At 46.9% G+C, this 22,044-nt stretch overlaps 1 protein-coding gene across 1 annotated transcript in view; it reads right to left on the bottom strand.

Moving 5' to 3' along the window:
- Nucleotides 1–17,251, bottom strand: part of Tiam1 (TIAM Rac1 associated GEF 1) — a 304,202-nt gene extending 286,951 nt beyond the window's left edge. The window contains exon 1 of the mRNA XM_004654435.2: nucleotides 17,118–17,251. The gene's annotated coding sequence lies outside the window, so the exon portion shown is untranslated. The remainder of the gene's footprint in view (nucleotides 1–17,117) is intronic.
- Between the last annotated feature and the right edge of the window lie 4,793 nt (nucleotides 17,252–22,044).

A 22,044-nucleotide genomic window follows, 5' to 3' on the forward strand; every position in this document is an offset into this window, starting at 1 on the left:
TGGAAAGATGGCTTAGCCATTAAGTGCTTGCCTATGAAGCCTAAGGACCCTGGTTCAAGGCTCAGTTCACCAGAACCCACATAAGCCAGATGCACAAGGTGGCGCATGCATTTGGAGTTCATTTGCAGTGGCTGGAGGCCCTACAGCGTCCATTCTCTCTCTGTCTCTCTCTGTCTCTCTCTCTGTCTCTCTCTCTCTCTCTCTCTCTCTCTCTCTCTGTGTCTATCTCTAATAAACAAATAAAAATAAAAAAATATTTTTAAATTTTTTAAAAAGAGAAAAAAAGATTTAAATATCCCAGGAGTTAGCAGTCAAGTATAAAAAGGTACATACTGTCTTGTTAAAAAATAAATAAATAAACTATACTATAGGGAGAAACAATTGAAGCTCACCATCACTGTTTTCTGAAAAAGAACATATAGCAACTAGCCTGCATGCTATTCCAACAGAAGGACAAAAGAAAGCTACCCTGATTAGTGACAGGTCAAAATGATAAAATAATCCATCTAGAATTAAGCCTTATTGATATTAAATACACCTAACATATAAACAGATGCCTGGTTAAATGTATAAAGAAGCGAAGCTAGACTAAGAAAAATCCTGGAAATTGCTAGAGGCAAAGGAACAGAGGCCCCTTAGGCTCAAGGCATCTTGCTTGATCCTGAGAGAGAGCAGGAGAAAAGTAAAAAAAAAAAAAGAATTAGGCAGTCCCTGCCCTCAAAGAATTTCTAGTCTGGCCAAGAAAAGAGGCACTCCCACAGATAGCTCCAATTCAGAGCAGACAGTGACAGAAGCTAATTGGAAGCCCCAGCAAAGCGTGATGGGGTCGCCAGGCAGGAGCAATTAATCACCAGCGAGCCAGGCAGGCAACACTTAAGCCCCAACTCATAGGAGCCTGTCATGTTTAAAGAAAACCCACTCTCACTTGTTATCGTGAAACTGTATTCACGATCTTTGGGTCCCATCAGCCATACTTCTTATCTGGTTAATCAAAATCCCTGCCATTTCCAGAGAAAACATCTGTTTATCATTCCCTCCAAGAACTCTCCATGACACGGTGACCTTGAATTATCCTTTATCTCTAGACAATATCCTCCTTCTGAAAAGGCAACAACAAAAAAAAAAAAAAAAAAAATGAAGATAACATCCACCAAGAGTTCAAGACCATAAATGAAAATAACCAAGCTGCTTGTTTTCTCTTCTCTATCTCAGCTGCTGGTCTTCACATTCCACTCAACTGTAGCTGTGTTAAAAAACACTTAGGCCAACAGCGCTATGCAAAAAAACCATCTGTCTGAAAAATATTTATTGCAGCTTTAGTCAGAGGTGTCCTTGCCTACCACAACCTACTGCTTGAATTTTACACTAAGTCCAGTACAACACACATACGTACACACACACACACAAAAAAAAAAAATTAAAAAGCTGGTGAGATTCCAATGTGGTCTGTGCTTCTGTGAATTGTATTATGTCGGCATGTCTCCAGGTCTTGATAACGCACTATATGTAAGTGAGATGTCACCACTACGGGATGCTGGAGGCTGCGTATGCAGGACCTCTCTCTGTTATTTTTCAACTTCACATAAGTCTGTAATTATTCCAAAATTAAAAACGTAAAAAAAAAAAAATAGGACTGGAGAGATGGCTTGGCAGTCAAGGTGCTTGCCTGCAAAGCCAAAGGACCCAGGTTCAATCCCCCATGTAAGCCAGATGCACGAGGTGGCGCATGTATCTGGAGTTCATTTGCAGCAGCTGGAGGCCCCAGGTGTGCCCACTCTCTCTCTTTCCCCCCCACCTCTCTCTTCCTCTTTTTCTCTCTCAAATACATAAATTTTTTAAAAAACATTTTTTAAAGGTGAAAAATAAAATAACTCTCATGGGGCTGGAGACGGAGTTCATCAGGCAGCACGCTTGCCCAGCCCGCGGTGCATCAGAGAGGAAGCACTGGGGCGTGCCCAGGACCCCAGCCCTCAGGAGGTAGAGGAAGGAGGATCGGCCAGCCTGGAGTCCAGGAGACCCTTGCTTCAAAGATAAGTAAATATTGGTTCTCGGGTCTTCGCCGGTATTCGGTGGAACTGGAGATGGGAGCATGCACTTTTCCTTCTAGATTCTGACCTTTGGACACTGTATTTTAAAACTTGCTGATACAATCCGGGGACCACATTGCCCCAGTCCTAAAGGAGGCAGAAGCCCACAAGGTAGCATGTCCGCCAGGCCTCATAGTCTCTTCAAGGGATCCAAGAAAGTCAGTCGGGCATGGTGGTGGCGCACGCCTTTAATCCCAGCACTCAGGAGGCAGGGGTAGGAGGATCGCCATGAGTTCGAGCCCACCCTGAGACTGCATAGTGAATTCCAGGTCAGCCTCAGCTACAGTGAGACCTTGCCTCAAAAAAAAAAAAAAAAGAAAGAAAGAAAGTCAAGGTCCACGGGCCGGCCTCTTCTGGCTTTGCTCTGCAATGACCCCCCTTTCCCTGACCCTCTCCCCAACACACATGGATGGTTGCCGCAGAATCGTGGCACAAAGAGAAGCAAAGCCAAGTCCGCCGAAGCAGAGGTCCACTTTGTCAGGACTTGACCACCAGCGAGGCGCCGCCGTGTTTGCTACAGAACCTAAGCAGCTGCGCTTCCAAGGAATTCCCGCCTCAGCACGTCCTCCGAGACCCGGCTGTCCGCAGCCCTGTCCGCTTCTCCAGGACGCACAAATGCGCGAGCCCCCTTGGACTACACGGCCTCAGCAATCCCCTCCCTATCCTCACCTTATTCAAGCCTCACCTAATACGAATGATCACCCAGCGTCACTTTTGAACAGGCGCTATTAAAATATATTAAACTTTTAAGAACTTTTCTATGGGAGTCTACAGGACAATGCTTCATTTTTTGGTTGTTGTTGCTGCTGCTTTTTGAAGTAGGGCCTCACTCTAGCCCAGGCTGACCTGGAACCCACACTGTAGTCTCAGGGTGGCCCCAAACTCCTGGCGATCCCCTTACTGCTGACCCCTGAGCACTGGGATTAAAGGCATGCGCCACCACGCCCAGCTAGGCTCAACTCCCTCCAACATCTGCCTGGATATACGTTTTACCACTTATAAGCCGAGTCACTACTGGAAAGTTATTTAAACTTTCGCTGGTGGTTTCCATATGTAAAATGGAAAATAATAATGGGCTTAAGGTCCTGCCTCATAGGATTCTCAAGAGAACTAAATAAATTAATATAGCCTGTACCCTTTAAGTGCTGTCTATTGTTACAACTAAAGCCATAAACTTGTTATCAATTATAGTTAATAATGTAATAAACTTTTGAAAAGTGTGTGTGTGTGTGTGTGTGTGTGTGTGTGTGTGTGTGTGTGTAAGCACACATGCACTGCTGCTGCAAATGAACACCAAATACTTGTGCCACATCTTGCTTCTGGCTTTATGTGGGCTCTGGGGAGTTGAACCTGGGCGGGCAGGCCTTGCGAGCAACTTTAACCACTGTATCACCTTTCTAGCCCAATAATGTAGTTAACTTTTATTGAGCAATTTGTTCTAAAACCTACATGAATGCAAGATAACAGAAACTGTACTGGGGGCTGGGAAGGTGGCTCAGTGTATAAGGGACTGACTTGTCCTGAGTTTGATCTCCAGTACCTGTGTGAACATCTGGGAGTGGCCACACATGCCTGTAACCCTAGTCCTTTGATGACCAGAGACCAGAGAACCACCGGGGCGCTCACTGGTCAACCAGTCTAACCAAAACTGACAGCTCGGGATTCAATGACAGACTCTGTCTCAAGGAAACACAGGGACAAATAACAGAAGAGGACACCAATGCTCTCCTCCGGCCTCCTCAGGGCACACACATGGGCACACAGCACACTCACCACACCACACATACTACACACACAAGTGCAAAAAAAAAAGAAAAAATAACAGCTAGAAGTTACCTTTATTTATTATTATTACTAATAATAATAATAATACAACATTTTGAAGAATTCATGTTACTAAGAATTAGAACAGAGAAGGCTGAGACCATGTGGGCATCCCCTGACTCAAAAGCACTGTGTAATCCAAATACTGTAAGGAACAGAGTTTATGAGTCGTGGAGTACGGTGCCCAAAGGTAACCTAATCCAAAGGCTTAGACAAATACCCACCAGGTAGACATGAAAAATGACAGTGGTCAGCATCACCCATTCACCTTTCACCTTGAAAATCAACAGATTCCCAAACCAAAAAAAAAAAAAAAGTCCCACACAAAGCCTGAGCTACCCAGCGAGTTTTTCCAGTTCTACAGGTAATTTTATTAAAATGCTAGTCACCCTCGCTCGCCACACCCAAACTGCCAGACGCAAACCCCACTTCCTCAGGGCACGGTTGTGACCACCCACCACCAACTCTCTCTGCAAGTGACCCAGGGGATCCCAGAAAAAAGCAGCTCTAAGGAGGAGGAGGGGGTTCTGTTCCACACTGACAGTTTGGGTAAGACATCTCTGAGAAGCAAGGATCCTCGTGGCGCCTGACATCTTGCCAATCCCGCAAGGACGGCAAGTGCACAGTTTTCAATGCGGCTTCGGGAAATAATTCCAAACCTCCGAGTGTGTGAAGCCAAAATTGTAAATAGTGCTAAAATCCCAACTTGTTTAATATTATTTATTATGATTTTTTGGCACCCCCCAAAAGTTTCTCACCCTAGGCTTATGGAGCATTTTATTAATTTACACAGCATCAATGGGGTTCACAGATGGTGAGACCCAAACACAGAGAAGTCTGACAGTCTTGGCGAAGATCCCAACAACCTGTAAATAAGTGTAAGTTCTAGATCCTCCGGCTTCCTTCCCAGGCACTGTCAGAGAGCTGAGGTAAGGCTGCACGCAAACTCCTTGAAGCCAAAAGCAATTCAACAGCTAAAGCCACCAGTTCAAAGCCCTGCTTCAGTTTCCAAGTCAAGATTTTCAGAAAAGTCGCTTACTCTTAGGTTAATCCATATGAGAATTTTGTTTTACTTTCTTTATTGACAATGCCTATGTATACATTCAATATATTTTGATCATAATTACCTCCCAATACCAATATCTTCTCTTGTTCCCACCCCCATTTCCCTTCCGCTGAACCCTGTCTTCTTCCAAACTCACCTCCTACTTCAATGGTGCGTGCATGTGTGTGTGTGTGTGTGTGTGTGTGTGTGTGTGTGTGTGTGTGTGTGTTCCACTAAGTTTAATTAGGGTTTCTTGCAAGGCCATGGGTGGGGATCATTTACCGTAGCATGTGTAACTTACCAGTGACTACACCACTGAAGAGAATGTCTCCCCATCCCCCAGCAGCTATTAACTGCCAACAACTCCTCAAGAGGAAAAAGAAGGGATGGGGGGGGGGGGCTCATGCTCTTCTCCATCATCCATGACTGAATGTTGACAAGGTGCAGATTTTGGGCGCATCATGACAGTCCCAGTGAGATCATGAACGCACCAACCATATCATGTCTGCAAGTGTTCCCCAGCACTCCTCCCCATTCTCTGGCTCATACAATCTTTCCTCCTCCCTCCTTCCCAGTGTTCCCTGGGGGAATCTGTGAGGGTTTTGAGAAATCAGTGGCTGACTAACCCACATACTATGCACAAAGAAGCAATGAAGAGCTCTTCTGAAATCTGCAGATTAGCATTTGTACAGACTCCCTCTCCCATAGAGACACTGAATCATAAACTAGGGCAAAGATAGCAATTCTTGAAAAAAAAACTAGAGTTTTTAGAGTTTTAGGCTTTTACGCTTGTACCCCCAGCACTCAAAATGCTGGGGAAGAAAGATTATGAATTCTAGGCCACTATGAGCTATTTAGTGAAACCGTCTAAAAACAAAAACCCTGAGATTTATTATCAAATCACTCCAGACCACTCAGGCTATTCTAGAAACATATGAACAGTTTAGTATATTTGTGACTGTTCAGCATTCTTTTGTTTATATTTTAGTGTTTTTACATTTGTGGCCAAAATCTTATATCAAGTATCAGCTATAAAACAAAAGCGGGGGAAACGAAACAAAAACTTAGCATCTGAAAAGTTTGGCCACTGGCATCAGATGGTCACCTCGACACTGAGAGAACAAACCTGGATGGTGGGGGAAAGGAGCAAGTCGGGCCCGTGAATTACCTTCTCTCCTAAGCAGAGGTTCAGATGAGGGGCTTTCTTTCCTGAGTCAGCTAAAAGGATTCGAAATCACCACGAGCCAAAACACAGTTTTGAAACACTTCCTGTTTATAGTGAATAAATCCCCCAAATGCAGAAAAATTAGACTTTAATAACTAAGTCTCTACTATCAAGGTAGCGCTCAACAGAATTTTAGTGAATCTAGCTTAACTCTCCCTAGACTCTAGAAAACTCAGACTGTAATCTGATGGGGATCACTATCCTGTTCTTCATACACATCATCAGCTCTATTTGGTACCTTTATATCTTAGCTTTGGGTTTCTTTTGCTGTTTGTAGGTGTGTGTGTATGTGGTGTTCATATATGTGGGGGTGCACTGATGTGTGCAGGTACCCCTGAAAATGTGTGCACATGTCTGTGAAGGCCTGAGGGGGGCATCAGGCGTCACCCTTGGAGACTGCGTCTCGTGTTGAACCAGAGCTAGCAGAGGTGGCTCCACCTCCCCGGTACGAAGATTACAGGTGAGAACTTCTAGGTGCAGCCCTTTGTATACAGGAGTATTGGGGATCTGAACTCAGGACCTCAAGCCTGCATGGCAAGCACTTTATCCACTGAGCCATCTCTCAAGTCACTTTTTTCTCTGTTGTTGTTGGTGGTGGTGGTGGTGGTATGTTTTCCAGGCATTGTCTCAATCGGTAGCTCAGGAAGGCCTGGAATTCACTATGTAGCCTCATGTGGTTAACGGTGGCTTTATGGGTCGAGAAACCTGAGCCGGCATGCTCACTAATGATGCCCTCCACCACTTTCTGCCTGTGCAGCCTAAGGACCCACATAAGCCAGATGCACAAGGTGGCACAGGCATCTGGAGTTTGTTTGCAGTGGCTGGAGGCCCTAGTGTGCCCATTCTCTCTCTCTCTCTCTCTCCCCTACCCCTCTCTCTTTCTCTCTCTCTCTCTCTCTCTTATATAAAAAAGGGGGCCTCATCAGATGACAGCACAACACTCTAATACTTCTCAGCCTCCAGAAGTATGAGTCAAATTAACCCCGCTTCTGTATAAACGACCCAGTCTGGTTGAAAAGCTTGGCTATGAGATGTTCCCCATGGCCTCGTGTGTCTGTAATGAAGCCTCATGTTGAGGCCCCAGCGGGCGGACCTTTGGGAGGTGGAACCTTGCGAGAGGAGGTGTGTCAGTGGAGACGAGCCTTGGGATTTCAGAGTCTAGCCGCACGTACCAATTCTAGGGAGCTGAGTCTCTCTGCTTCCTCCCCGCCTAGGTGGTGACGGAACACCGGACTGTCGCTGCCACGAAGAAACCCCCCCCCAGCCCCACCCTGTGAAGCTGCGAGAAGAAACACTCCCTTGCCTTCCATACGCTGCCTCTGGCCGGGCGTTTGGTCCCAGCAACGAGGAGGTCAGTGCTGCGGAGGTAGGGTAAGAACCAACACAAGCTCCTCCTGGGAACCTGTTATAAATGCAAATTTAAGGCTGGGGAGATGACTCAGTAGCTAAAAGCCTGTGGCCCTGAGTTCAATTCCCCAGTATCCACTTAAAGCCAGATGTACTAAATGGTACATGTTATCTGGAACTCATTTGCAAGACGCATGCACCCATCTCATCCCCACCCCACCTCTCTCTCACACACAAATAAATAAATATTTTTTTTTAAAAAAAATGCAAATTTGGAAAGGCCGGCATAGTGGCACACGCCTTTAATCCCAGCACTCGGGAGGCAAACGTAAGGAGGATCGCCATGAGTTCGAGGCCATCCTGAGACTACACAGTGAATTCCAGGTCAGCCTGGGCTAGAGTGAAACCCCATCTCAAAAATACCAAAACAAAAAAAAAATTGCAAATTTGGGGCTATGACCTAAGGCCTCATAAATAAGATTGAGTAGAGAATTATTTCCAAGTGATGCTAATACAGCCATGCAAACTTTGCGTCCCAGACCTCTCAACCAATGAAACACATTCTCAGAGTCCCAGCAGTATGGCAGGTCCTAAGACGTCCCTTAGATACACAGTTTCCAACGTCTCTTTGATAAACAACTTCCTCAAGCTTGGTCCCATCACTTCCTCACCAAATGGCAGATACTTTCTCCTTTCAAGGATCTTTATGGAAGTTTCAAAATGGAGCTCTCTCAGCTCGCCTCGACACACGAAGCTACTGTTCCCCACATTTCTAGGTTCAGTTCCCACAGTCCCTATGACTCTGCACCCTGACTTCATGGCACTTGGTGGTGATTTTACTCTGCTACACCTACAAGCACATCACAACCCCTGGCTGAGCCACAGTGGATAACCACACCGGTGGTGTCTCTTCCCTTAGGGCCACTGCTGGCTGTCCTCCCTCCTGCAGCCACACACAACCCTGCCCATGTCCTATCCAGGGGACTTGGCTACTTCCCCTAAGCTGGAAGGAACTCCTGTTCCTCCCGGGCCACCCGCTTTGCTGGGGAGGTGAATCTGGCTGCCTCTCCATCCAAGAGCTCTGAGCCTGGGTGAGCGAGCGCCAACTGAGGGGGCGGAGAGTTAAAGAGACTTGTCTTTTGTGTCTTGTTCTCAGTAGGATCTACAAAGGCTGGTGAGTCCCATGGGGAGAGAAAAGGAGCGCTAAGTTTTCTCCAGGGCTGTACAAGATAGCCAGGGAAATGAAAGAACATCCTGTCCTGGGACTGTAGGGAACAGAATCGTTAGAGGGGACAGAGGGAAAGCAGCCCGAAGGGTACAGAAGAGGGAGTGGCGGCTGCGTTTATGACGGCGTGTTAGAGAACGAACAGAAAAATGTGAGAGAGGAAGGGAGAGAGCAGAGATTAACAAGTCAACATGAATTCTCCGTGTCATGAGCAGGCAGATAAATTGCTGGATGGTTTCCTGTGTCTGATAGCAACTAAAACAAGCTCCAGACAAGCATGAAACAAGAAAGACTGGCCCATGGCATCACTGACAGAAGTTCTAATGATCCCCTGAAGGTCCTTAGACTGTGGACAGAAACACAAACACAGCGAAGTGGCTCTCAGAGGGAGTGCACTCCTGGCATTTAGGGTGGGGCCATTGTACAGACAGGGATATTTTCATCTCTGCTGCTCCCTCCAGGCCCACAGTGACTTGGTCATAAATCCCTCACCTCATCATTCCAAATGTCCTCAAAGGGAGATAGCACCCCAATGAAATGAGACAGAAAATATAACCTAAGGGCCAAGAGGGGAGTAACAAGAAGGGGCTGTGGGCTCGATTTTAAAGAACAATCATAATGAATAAATTCTAATAACCAGAAGTATCAAAAATTGGGGATTTTAAATAAAAGGGATGTCCTAAGCTGCTATGAACCATTAAAGGTGGCTATGGGACAAAGGTAGGCAAGCTATCAGATGACGGGGAGGAAGCACCTTTGGGAGCCAGGCAGTTATCCTCAGCTCAACCACTGAAGTTCAAAATCGGCTTGCAAATCGCAGGAAGGGGAGCAGCCGTGTTACCACGATCTTTGCTGTTGACAAATCAGGGTGACAGACGGGAACTAGCCACAGACACGGTTGACTGTCGCTGGATAGTAAGCATGGTGGTCCTTTTATATTGGTAGAAGATTTGCTCTAGGACCCTTCCCCAGACCACAGGCTGCTCAAGTCCCTGATATGAATGTTGCAGTATTTGCACATAGCCTACACACAGCCTCCCAAAAGCCTCTAAACTACCTCTCACTTACTTGCAATGCATAATACAACGTAACGCTAGACAAACAGTTTCTGTACTGTAGTGGATAGGGAATGAAAGAGAAAGTCTACCCATGTTCAGTTCATATGCAATAAATTTTCTTTCCAACATTATTAATACATGGTTGTTTCAATCAGTTGGGTTTTCAACTTTTTCTATTATCTGTGTGCGTGTGTATGTGTGCGAGTGCGTGTGTGTGTGCGTGGATGTCTACGGTGTGTGTATGTGCGCACATTACAGTGCATGCATGGAGGTTAGAGGACAACCTTGGGTTGTTTCTCCTCTCCTTCCATCTTTTTTTTTTTAATTTTTTTTGGTTTATTTTTATTTATTTATTTGAGAGCAACAGACAGAGAACGAGGCAGAGAGAGAGAGAGAGAGAATGGGCGCGCCAGGGCTTCCAGCCTCTGCAAACGAACTCCAGACGCGTGCGCCCCCTTGTGCATCTGGCTAACGTGGGACCTGGGGAACCGAGCCTCGAACCGGAGTCCTTAGGTTTCACAGGCAAGCGCTTAACCACTAAGCCATCTCTCCAGCCCTCCTTCCATCTTATTTTGAGACAGGGTCTCTCCTGCCACTACTATTAATACCGTGATAAGCTTCTAGATCCTCCTGGCTCCACCTCCCACTGCCAAAAGGACACTGAGATAAAACGTGCTTGCTCTGAGGAACTAACTCCCAAACTAGGGTCAGCAAGCTTGCAAGAAAGCACTCTAACCGTCACTGAGTCATCTCCCGAGCCTGCATCAGTTGGTTTTGAGCTGTGCTGGCTGAAGTGGCCAAATTTTCTATGTGATGAGACACTGGGCAGCATGAGGAGGGTGCAGAGTTTTTTATTTTATTTTTATATATTTGAGAGAGAGAAAGAGAGAGAGAGAGAGAGAGAGAGAGAGAGAGAGAGGGAATGGGCATACCAGGACCTCCAGCCCCTGCAGGCAAACTTCAGATTCATGCGCCACCATGTGCATCTGGCTTACGTGGGTCTTGGGGAATCAAACCTGGGACCTTAGGCTTTGCAGACAAGTGCCTTAACTGCTAAGCCATCTCTCCAGCCCACAGAAGTATTTTATCTGCTCCTTTAAGAAACAACTTGAGCTGCGTGTGGTGGCACATGCCTTTAACCTCAGCACTCCAATTAAAGAGGTAGGAGGATTGCTGTGAGTTTGAAGCCAGCCTGAGACTACATAGTGAGTTCCAGGTCAGCCTGGGCTAGAGCAGGACACTACCTCAGAAAAAAAAAAAAAAAGAAAAAAAGAAAAGAAAAATGGGCTGCAGAAATGGCCTAGTGGTTAAGGCACTTGCCTGCAAAGCTAAATGACCCAGGTTCTATTCCCCACGACCCACAGAAGCCAAATGTGCAAGGTGGCACATGCGTCTGGAGTTCATTAGCAGTGGCTAAAGGCCCTGGCGTGCCCAGTCTCTCTCTTTATCTACCTCTTTCTCACTCTCTCTCAAATAAATAAAGTAAAGTGGTTTTTTTTTGTTGTTGTTGTTGTTTTTTAACAATGAAAGGCACTGGGCATGGTAGCACACTCCTTTAGTCCTAGCACTTGGGAGGCAGAGGAAGGAGGATCACCATGAGTTTGAGGCCACTCTGAGCTAGAGTGAGACCCTACCTCTAAAAACAAAACAACAACAAAAAAGAAACAATAAAAGGAATTCTAGTGACAGCTTAGCTGTTAAGGTACTTGCCTGTGAAGCCTACAGACCCAGGTTCAACTCTCCAGTACCCACGTAAGCCAGCTGCACAAGGTGGCACATGTGTCTAGAGTTCGTCTGCAGTGGATGGAGGCCCTAGAACACCCATTCTCTCTCAATCTCTCCCTCTCTCTCCCTCCCTTTCTCTCTCTCTCTCTCTCCTCTCCCAAATAAATAAATAAAATATTTTTTTTTAAAAAATGAAAGGGATTCAGTGGAAAGGTTAAAGACAGGGTTGTGGGAGGGGACTACATGTATGGCATTTGTATATGTATGACAATAACTTTTTTAAAAAAGAAAGAAACAAGATGGCAGTCTGCCTTTCTCAGTTATTTTCATTTCTAGGTAGGAAAGCAGCCCCGTGTAGCCTAACTGTATCCTCCTTGCTCTTGCATTTTGCACCTTTTCCCGTTTCTGTCGACCTGACCACACCCATTCTCTTCCACTGTTGCCCCTGTCTTTGTACTCTCAGAGAGGGGTAGTACTAAGCTGATTCGCATTTTGCTTTCACAGGAGTGGATGAATCCAGTCTAGTGCTGACCAGGCCCCATCACATACCCACTTCTACTTGATACCGGCTCAGACTCTCTGCTGGGGAAGCGCAGGCAGGGAACAAGCAGACAGACAGGCCAGCTGCTATCCCCTTCCGCAGGGACCCTGCCTGGAAATGCGGGGGGAGTCCAGCCCGCGGCGGTGAGTGAGACTCGGAAGGACTCGCCTGAAGCACCATCTGGGCTTACATCACCTGCACAAGTCAACATCTGGAAGCACACAGAGCAGCCCAGGTGTATGGGGAAGGTGCTCAGGGAGCATTTCCCCAAGTTCATGGTGATGGCAAAGGCCTAAAAGAAAAGCGTCGGCCTGCTTCCTCAACTCTGCACTTCGTTCCCGTCCCGTGGTCTTTCCCACAGCAAAGCTCTCAGGAGAAAGCACGAGAAAGAAAGTTGTAACATTGCAGAGAAAAAGCTTTCACAAGCCTCAAAAATGGTCAAGCCTCATTTTCTTTGTAACATGCAGTCACACAGCCTAAGGTCCCCCATGTAGAGTCTTTGGTCCTCATATGGATTTCCTCAACAACCAAGGGAGAAGTGACGTGTCTGTCAGCACAGCCTAGTCATACAGCGTGTGGAAACCCATCTTCTGCAGATGGTTTCCATCAGACTTAAAAGAGAAGCTCTGCTTTTTGTTCCCCAAACCCAAAGATTCCCAAAGGATTCACAAAGCTCTCCGAATGAATCAAGCACAAATAAGAACACTTACTGACAGAGCCAACTCTATCTGGAAGGCCCGTTGTGGACGGAGGGATGGAGATGGGAGAAGCGGCCCTTCCTATGCATCCAGTGTCCAAATCAATGAAAGCATCTCAGGTCAGCCAAGGGCCCTCACTGCCTCCTCCTCCTCCTTCTCCTCATCTCATGTTCCAACTTGATGATTTCCAGAACCAGAAACCAAAAACGTCTCTGCATCAGGGAATGATACCAACCAGAACAACACGAGTCTCTGATGGACAGGTGTCTGGGCAGTTGGACCAGGACCACAGAAAAGAGAAAAATCTCTCTTCTGTTGCCACCAGTACAGATGGACAGGATCTGAGGATCATTTCCTCAGCAGGCAAAAGCCCAGGGAAGAGGAACTGGGAAAAGGTCACGTCCAAACAAATACATCAACCAAGCTAAGAGACTCCCAGAATGCACCAGGGACACCACTACCCACAGAAGGAGGAAGCCGCCGCAGATCTGCAATAGCCAACTGCTCCAACAAACATCTCTGCAAATGGTCCCCCAGAAAGAACCGTGTAGCCACGTGGTCAGTGAGCTCCAGGAAGTGAGGATGCCACTAAGAATGTACCTCTGAGAGACGGGAAGTGTCCCACAACTCTTCCAACACCAAGAGTCTCCTTCCTCCCACAAGCCCAAAGCTCACACCATGAGCACTTCATGTAAAACAAGTAAGAGAGAAAATGTCACCCCCTATGTCTTTACAAGGGATTTAACACACAGCCAGGAGTTCTTAGTCAAGAATTCATGGGCTGGAGAGATGGCTCAGCAGTTAAGGCACTTGCCTGCGAAGCCTAAGGACCCAGGTTCGATTCTCCAGTACCCAAATAAGTCAGATGCACAAGGTGGCGCTTACATCTGGAGTTCGTTTGCAGTGGCTGGAGGCCCTCGTGCACCCAATCTCTCTCTCTCTCTCTCTCTCTCTCTCTCTCTCTCTCTCTCTCTCTCATAAATAATATTTTAATTAAAAAAGAAATCATAATAGCATTATTGATTACCTCATGAGCAACAAGTAACAATTTTCATGGCTCCCAATGAGGCCTGAGTACCTGCCAGGGATGAAAATCATCTGAGGAAATTAAGGGCTTTAGCTAAGAAAAAATTTAATCTACCCAAAAGACTCTTTCTGGGCTGGAGAGATGGCTTATCAGTTAAGGCGCCTGCTTGAAAAGCCAAAGAATCCAGGCTCGAGTCCCCAGTACCCACATAAAGTCACATGCACAAGATGATGCATGCATTTGGAGTTTGTTTGCCATGTCTGGAGGCCCTGGAGCACCCCATTCTCTCTCCCCCTACCTGCCCCCCCCCAATAAGCAAATAAAAATTTTTCAAAACAGAAGATTCTAAGAGGGAAGGGGTAAGATAGAGTAGAATGTGAAGGGGAAATGGGGGAGGGGAGGGAATTATCATGGTTTATTGTCTGTAAGTATGGAAGCTCTCAATTAAAACAAATGCCAGGCCTGGAGAGATGGCTTAGCAGTTAAGCGCTTGCCTGTGATGCCTAAGGACCCAGTTCAAGGCTCGATTCCCCAGGACCCACATTAGCCAGATGTACAAGGGGTGCACGCGTCTGGAGTTCACTTGCAGTGGCTGGAGGCCCTGGCGCGCCCATTCTCTCTCCCTCTCTCTCTCTCTCTCTCTCTCTCTCTCTCTGTCTCTCCCCACCCCTTTCTTTCTCTGTCACTTTCAAATAAATAAATAAAAATAAACCAAAAAAAAATTTTTAAATGCCAAAAAAATATGATTCTTTCCGAGCCTGGTGCAAGCATGTATAAAAGCTTGTGGGCACGCCAGTCCTTCCTCCCCCATTTCTAATCCAGGAACCAGGGACATGGTGATCAATTGCTAATGCCAGGAACTTTTGTGCAACACATTGCTTCTCACAGGATGCTGTATTCTGTCACCAAGCTTTCCCTCCAATATTGTCATCCTTCAACGGGGTGACATGACACGATCACTGTTGCCTCTTCTAGCTACAACAATGCCTGTGCTTCAAGTCCTTTGTCCACACTTCTATCTTCTCACACACCTATGATGCCATTTCATTGGCTAGGGAAGGGAATGCGGTCTTTCGGCCCCCTGGGTGAGTTGGGGATAGGTCTCCTGTACATCTTGCATCATGACCCAGCAGAGTGTCTTCTTCATGCTGTGTCTCCCACTGCCCGCTCCCATGTTTGTCTCTCAGGACCAGGCCGAGCTCATCTCCACCCTGCTCTGGCTGCAACCTCCTTACTGGACCCCTGGTCTTCTCTGCCCCTCCAACTGGTATTCCCAAAGCCAAGCAAGGAACTCCTTTGAAAGACAGGTCACGGCTGTCATCCTCCCCTAAGGAAAGGTGGTTTTCACTCTCTGCTAGTAAGCCCCAAGCTCCTTGATGTTGTCTATAGCATGACTCCAACTGACTTTCTCTTTTGCTCTTCCCCGAATTCCTCAAAAGTCCCATGTTCTGTCTCCCCAGGACAGCTCCCCTTCTGCCACACCGACACCTCCGTTGTCCAGTGTCCCTGGAGGCCTCCCTCACCCGTACCCCTCACCTACTACTGCCGAGCTCATAGCTCATCCTGCAGAACCCACCTCAGGAACTTGGTGCTCCACGAAGTCAAATTTCATCCCTACACATAAGTGATCACCTCGTTCACAGCTGTGTTGTAATCACCAGGGATGACATCTACCTTCCCAGCAAGCTATCAGCTCTCTCAAGGCAGAGCTAACCACCACACCCCCGGCACGCCAACTCAATGCTTCCAGGCAGGGAACACTCTGTGAATACACACCGAAGTCAGAAATGCAATTAAAACACTAAGTGAGAAGGCATCAAAATATATCAATAGCACTACTCTGGACCTTGAGCACACCCACATACCCTGGTCACAGCTATCAGCCTACTATCCCGTGGGGTTCACAGAAAGTTGTTCAGATTGTATCTGAAACCCAGGACCCCCCCGGTACTGAGCTTCCCCGTTGGTTTGTAAGGTCTGAATGCTGTCTGTAAAACCATATAAACTTCGAGAATTGTTTAATGCCTATGTCTCACCACAACTCTTAACTAATTACAGATTTAAATTTCTACAAAAACGCTCCATAGCCAAAGAGGGCCTCTTGGCTTGGACTGCAAGGATATTCCATCATCACCGCAATTTGGGGGAGCTCTTCAGTTATTTCAGGATATCTTATGGTGGTCTCTAAAGTGAATCCAGTTAATGTCTTCTAATAGGATCCAAGTAAAGATACTGCTGTGGAGCCCAAACGTCAGTCACATGATATGGCACTGAAAGGCAAGATCTGTCATCAAGATCCTGCCCTCCTGACAGAGCAGAGAGCATTTGCCCTCAGGGACAGCTGAGAAGTTCATAACCTGAAACCATGGGGCAGCTCCTGTCTACATCACTTGCAGTCACAGTCTACCTACAGCCAGGGACACGGAGGTTTTCAACAAAACGCCTAGGGATAATTCAGCAGAAAATGAACCCGCCATCTGCCAAGGCACACGGCGTGGCTCCCAGGAGGGTATTTCAGGCAGAGAACTGCAAGCATGAAGCCCACAAATGGGCGCTGGCCTGGGATGTCTGAGCGAAGGAGCAAGCAGATCTAGGTCAAGGCAGGGGCCCTGAGGTCACCATGAGCACTTATGTTGATGTTTGAAAGTCACAGGAAAGCTTGGGGGAGGGGAGTGCATGCCTTTAATCCCAGACAGAGGTAAGAGGATCACCCTGAGTTCCAGGCCACCCTGAGACTATGTAGTAAATTCCAGTCTGGAATTCCATAGTGAATTCTAGCCTGGGCTAGAACGAGACCCAACCTCGGGAGGAGAGAGGCACAGAGGGAGAGAGAGAAGCACAGGAGTGAGACCACCTGACCTGAATGAAAGATGGCCTCTAGCATTTGGGGACAAGGGTAAGGGACAAGACAAAAGCAAATGGACCAATTTGAAGGCAAGCATTATCATCCAGGAGAGAAGGTGCTGCAACAGGCGCACGGGGATAAACAGCCACAGTCCTTGGCTAGGGTGTATGACCTCTTAGCACCAACTGGAGAAAGGAGCCGAGGCAGCCACACTCCCCCAGCCCAGAGGCTGTGGGAACAAAAGCACAGCAGTCACCATGAATGATGGACAGCACACCACACAGATGGGAGATGAAATGAAATTCTGCAGCTTTTCAGGCCAGCTCCATGCAAGCTATTGCCACAAAAGTTAGCAATAAACGTGGTCCAGCTTTCAACACATGGTGTGAGAGGGGTCACCCCAAATAAAAGGGAACTTGAGAACTAGGCTTCTGTTTGAAGCTCCTCCTAGAAGCACACAGCAAACGCACCCTGCCTTCTCAGAGAAGAAAGGCGTCCAGCAAACACGGACAGCTCCGGGGACTCGGCACAGAACTCCGTCTCAGAGAGTGGCCCTTTGCAGATAGCGGGGCGGTGAGTCCTCTGAAAACTATCTCCTCTTTTACGGCAGCTGGAGGAAAGAACGGGAGTCAAGGTCACACACTTGGCTGGCTCTGAAGCCCAAGCCTATCTCAGTAATCTCAGGCAGGTGTGAGCAAACTGCCTTGGACACCCCTCTCACTGTCTCCCATAGATGTGGCCAGGGCACTGGGGCTGCCGCCGCCCACCCCCGTCCTGGAGGCACAGCGGCTGTGAAAACAGCTCAGCCCTGAGCATGTCACAAAGTCCTCCTCCTTGATATTAGGATTGAGTGGCAGCGCTCAAAGGGAAGGTACCCAGGGGCTCTTTATCGCTAACTGTCTTAATCGGTTCTTGGATGCATGAGAACATTCTTTAAATAGTGAAAACATCCCGGGTACGGAAGACAGCAGCTGCGACATCGTTCAACAGCAGGGTCTGAGGACAGGGTACACGCGATCACTGACAGCCCAGGAACACGGATTCACGGGACAGAAGATGTTACCTCGGACTCAATGCCTCCTCCCCCCAGATCTTGATGGCTTACAAGAAGATGCATGGGAGCGCTTCCAAGTGACCCATGAAACGAGTGCGCTCAGGCACTGATGAGAAAGCACTTAAAAGAACTCCTTCTAGACCCTAATCCTCCAACAATGTGCATCAGAAACATTTAAAAATTTATGTCCTTTACCCAGCAAATCTGTACTTAAATTTCTTATTTTTATTTATTTGACAGAGAGAGAGGGAGGGAGGGAGGGAGAATGAGCACACCAGGGCCTCCAACCACTGCAAATGAACTCCAGACATGTGCGCCCCCTTGTGCATCTGGCTAATGTGGGTCCTGGAGAATCCCACTCAGGTCCTTTGACTTTGCAGGCAAATACCTTAACAGCTAAGCCATCCCTCCAGCCCTGTGCTTAAAAATTTTAATCTAAGGCTATCATACAAGATGCAAACGTTTGCATGCAAGGGAGTTCCTAGGCACCATAGTGGAAGATAGTTCAATAGGCATGATGCCTATTGTGCAAGCCTGAGGGCCTGAGCTGGACCCCAGTAACCGTAAAAAATGCCAGGTGTGGTGGAATGTGCCTGCGATCCCAGCGCCAGGGAGGTGACGACAGGAGGACCCCTGGAAATGGCTGGCCAGCCAGCCAGTCTAGCCTAACTGGTGCGTTCCAGGCCAATGAAGGAACTGGTCTCAAAGGAGGAGACCAGCCATTTCTGAGGATGACACCCAAGGTTATCCTCTGTCCACACAGCTTTATATGTGGCCCACACACATACCAACGTGTACACTCCATACCCACACACAAGCAAGAAATAGATCACGGTGGAAACGAGCCTTGAAAGAAAAGAAACAAGTGGGCCACCGTGTGAATGCTCACGGACAACATCCATGACCCAGGGCACGCTGACATTCCCTCTGCCTGAAGCGCCAAGAAAGCTATAGGAATTACCATGAAAAACCACTTGACCACTCCAAGGAGTCTTATTTAAGGGAAACCAAAGAATTGTTCTATAATCCCAGGCATATCAACTAATTACTCTAAAAACTGAGGAAGCTTAAGGCTGGAGAGATGGCTCAGCAGTTAAGTGTGCTTCCCAAACAAACCTGAGGGTCTAAGGAGGGTACAACTACCTGCATCTGAATCTCCAGAACCCAGCTAAACAGCCGAACATGGCCATACTTGCCTGTATCCCCAGTCACAGAGGGAAGCAGAATCCCGTGCATCGTGAGAGCTCGTGAAATAAACGGCAAGCTCAGTAAGAGACTCCGGTTCAAACGAGGACAAGCAGAAGGGCAACGGAGGAGAACCCTGACCACTGCACGCAAGTGCACAGGTTGTCTCATGGGCACATACATGTGCTGACACCACACACATAACAGTACATACACAAGAAAAATACAAGTGAGGAAATTCAGTAAAGTCTCTTGAATAAAACATGCAAAAACTATCCAAAATGATGCAACTGTATGGAGTTCACTGAAATGATGACTCGCCACGCTGCACAGCTGCTACTGCTGCTTTTGGTGCTGTAAGAGATCTTACCCAGCTATTTTCTTTTTTAAAACTGTTTTCTTTTGTATGTGGTATGCATGGGTGCAGTGTATGCAGGTGGGTCCTTATGTGTTCGCTGGTGCACACGTGTACTGGTGTGTCTGTGTGTGTGAAAGCACTGGCCACCATCAGATGTCTTACTCAATCACTCTCCACTTAGCTTTTTAAAAATATTTCTAAAAGGAAGCTGGGTGTGGTGGTGCATGCCTTTGATGCCAGCACTCGGGAGGCAGAGGGAGAAGGATTGCCGAGAGTTTGAGGCACCCTGAGACTATATAGTGAAATCCAGGTCGACCTGGGCTAGGGTGAGACCCTACCTTGAAAAACCAAAAAAACCAAAATATATATATATATATACATATAATTTATTCGAAAGAGAATATGGGTGTGACAGAGTCTTCAGCTCATACAAACGAACTCCAGACCCTTGCACCAGCTTGTGCATCTGCCTTATGTGGGTCCACTTAACTTTTTTGAGACAGGTTCCCTCATTTGGCCCAGAGCTCAATGATTCAGCTACACAAACCAGCCAGCAAGCCCCAAAGATACTCCTTTCTCCACCACCACTATGCATGGCCACGACAGCCATCTTGATGCTCCACTTCCCCTGAGCCCATTGAGTACCGAGTATCTTCTACTGGGATGCCCTGAAGACAGGTCGGCTCCAAGAGAAATCCTAATAATCTTCCAGAACTGCTACCTGGCAGTGTCGCGCCCTGAAGATTCCCTTGCATCTTCCGGGAGAATCACTTATGCTCCCTCATCAGACTAGACCAGCAGCCAGCAGAGATGGCTGCCCGACCCATGTCAGGGTGTATGTCACCTGTCAGTTAATAAACACTGACTGCGGGCGCTTCCTGAGAAGAAACTCTTGGATGATTGGCCTGAAAAGATGTAAAACAGACTGGGCATGCATAGTGGTGCACAGCTGCCTTTAATCCAACCACTCAGAAGGCAGAGGTAGGAGGGTCGCTGTGGGTTCAAAACCAGCCTTAGACTCCATAGTGAATTCCAGGTCAGAGTGAGACCCTACCGGAAAAAGAGAGAGAGAAAGAGAAAGAGAGAGATGTAAAATAAAAGTTAAGCTAGCCTTCCTTCCCTTCTTTCCATGACACACTTTCACTGTAGCCAAAGTTTGTCCTTTATAGCAATTAGCAAATCTGTACTTAATATGTGGTATTAACAATCACATAACGTCCATCTTCCTGCTGACTGTGCGATCTTGTAACCAGGGGTTGTGTCCGATATTTTCTACTGTATCTCCAAGCTCCAGCTCTGTAACTAGTCCATGATCGTTATAAAATAAAAATAAAAACACAACATCTCTCACAAGTGAGATCAACTGAGAAAGTCATGGAAGAACCTTGAACATGATGGCAAGTGAAAATAAGCCAGTCACAATGGCCTCATATTTTATATCCCACCCACATATCAGAACTGCCTGGAAGAGGCAGACTTATAAAGACAGAAAGTAGACTGCTGGTTGTTCCATGGGGGAGTACAGGGAAATCTTTAGGAAAATGAATAGTGATAAACCTATTTATACGTATGAGGTCTTCAGGGTGATAAAAATGTCCTGAACTTTACTGGAGAAATGGTGTATTTTGGATATGGAATACCCTTCAAAGGATTATATATGCATCTTGGTCACCAGATCAGCACTACTAGGGGACAGTGGGACATTTAGTGGGCGGAACTTAGTGGTCGGTCTTTACGTCACTCTGAAGGAGAGTGCCCTAACTTAATTAGAAAAGCCTGCTCCCTTCCTATCTTTATCTCTTTTGTGTCCCAGGGACCATGAGATGAAGCTGCCTCCTCTACCACACACTCCTTTCAGGAGTCCAAGCCACACGTTCAAGCACAGGGCCAGCTCTTCAAAACTGTGAGCCAAGATAATACTCATAAATTGATTATCTCAGGCATTTTATTATCCTGGTGCACAAATTGACCACTACTGGTGATGATTATGTATATATGATGATATATATATATATATGGTTGAGGAGATGGCTCAGGAGTTAAAGGCACTTGCTTGCCAAACCTGCCAGCCCAGGTTCAATTCCCTAGTTCCCATGTAAAGCCAGATAAAACCAGATGCAAAAAGTGGAACATGCACTTGGAGTTCTTTTTAATGGCAAGAGGCCCTGGAGTGCCCATTTCCTCGCTCTCTTAAATAAAAACACACAAAAATTTGGGCTTGAGAGGTGGCTTGGCAGTTAAGGCACTTGCCTGCAAAGCTAAAGGACCCAGGTTCAATCCCCCAGGACCCACAGAAGCCAGATGCAGAAGGTGGTGCATGTGTCTGGAGTGCATCTGCGGTGGCTGGAAGGCCTGGCGCACCCATTCTCTTCGTCTCTCTCTCTCCCGCTGCCTGTTTCTCTCTCTCAAATAAATAAATAAAAATAAAATATTAAAAAGTATTTCACAGGGGAAAGTGTGTGTGGGGAGGATTACCATGGGATTTTCTTTATAATCATGGAAAATGCTAATAAAAATTTTTTTAAAAACTAAATTAGTATACAAAATTTTTAAAAATGTATATTTAATGGCTGGGGATATGGCTCAGCAGTTATAGATACTTGCTTCTAAAGCCTGCTAGCCTGGGTTAAATTCCCTAGTGCCCAAGTAAAGCCAGATATACAAAATGACACATGTATCTGGAGTTCATTTGCACTGACAAGAAGGTGTGGCACACCCAGATTCGCACTGTCTCTCCCTCTCGTGTGTGTGTGTGTGTGTGTGTGTGTGTGTGTGTGTGTGCGTGCGCGCGCGCGCATGT

The sequence above is a fragment of the Jaculus jaculus genome, chromosome 5 (genome assembly GCF_020740685.1).
Source record: "Jaculus jaculus isolate mJacJac1 chromosome 5, mJacJac1.mat.Y.cur, whole genome shotgun sequence".
In the NCBI taxonomy this organism is placed as follows: domain Eukaryota; kingdom Metazoa; phylum Chordata; class Mammalia; order Rodentia; family Dipodidae; genus Jaculus; species Jaculus jaculus.